The following is a 695-nucleotide window of genomic DNA, read 5'->3' as shown; positions in this document are numbered from 1 at the left end:
CAGAAAAACAGATAGATGTTGATTTGGGTCTTCAAGAGGTCCCCCTCCATAAGAGCAGTTGTTTTGTACCAAAGTGATGAGCTGAGGTTTCAACTCAAAGTTATGGGCATGAACATTTGGTGTAGCAATACTGCTCCCACAATGTCTTGGATCAGGGATAGTATAAGAAGATAACACCCTTCTAGGCGGTCCATCATTGTTGTTGACCCCTCCAGGAGGATTGTGCATCTCGTCCTCCATGACTTGGTCTTCTCCCTCTGACTCCTCTTCACCAACTATTCCCTTTCCTCTTTCTGCTCTCCTTACCCTTCGGAGGGTTCTCTCGTCCTCAATATTAAGTCTATTGACTCCTGACATACACGAACAAAACCAAAGTCACAAGTGAGACACTCCAGAACTAGAGTGGAATTGGAGTTAGTGAAACAATGTATCAAACAGTTAGTGGGCTTAACAAAAACACTAAAAAAAATGCTTAATCTAAACCACCTTTCACTTAATCATTGTCAATCTTTTCCAATCCCCGGCAACGGCGCCAAAAACTTGATACGTAAAAATTAAGTATTCACGTAATTACCGGCAATTATACCGGGTCACATCAAGTAATAAAACTCACTAAGAGTGAGGTCGATCCCACGGAGATTGGTAGATTAAGCAACTTTAGTTAAATGGTAAATTTAGTCAAGCAAACATGATTT

The sequence above is a fragment of the Arachis hypogaea genome, chromosome 3 (assembly GCF_003086295.3).
Source record: "Arachis hypogaea cultivar Tifrunner chromosome 3, arahy.Tifrunner.gnm2.J5K5, whole genome shotgun sequence".
Classification (NCBI taxonomy): domain Eukaryota; kingdom Viridiplantae; phylum Streptophyta; class Magnoliopsida; order Fabales; family Fabaceae; genus Arachis; species Arachis hypogaea.
This window is presented reverse-complemented; position numbering follows the sequence as displayed.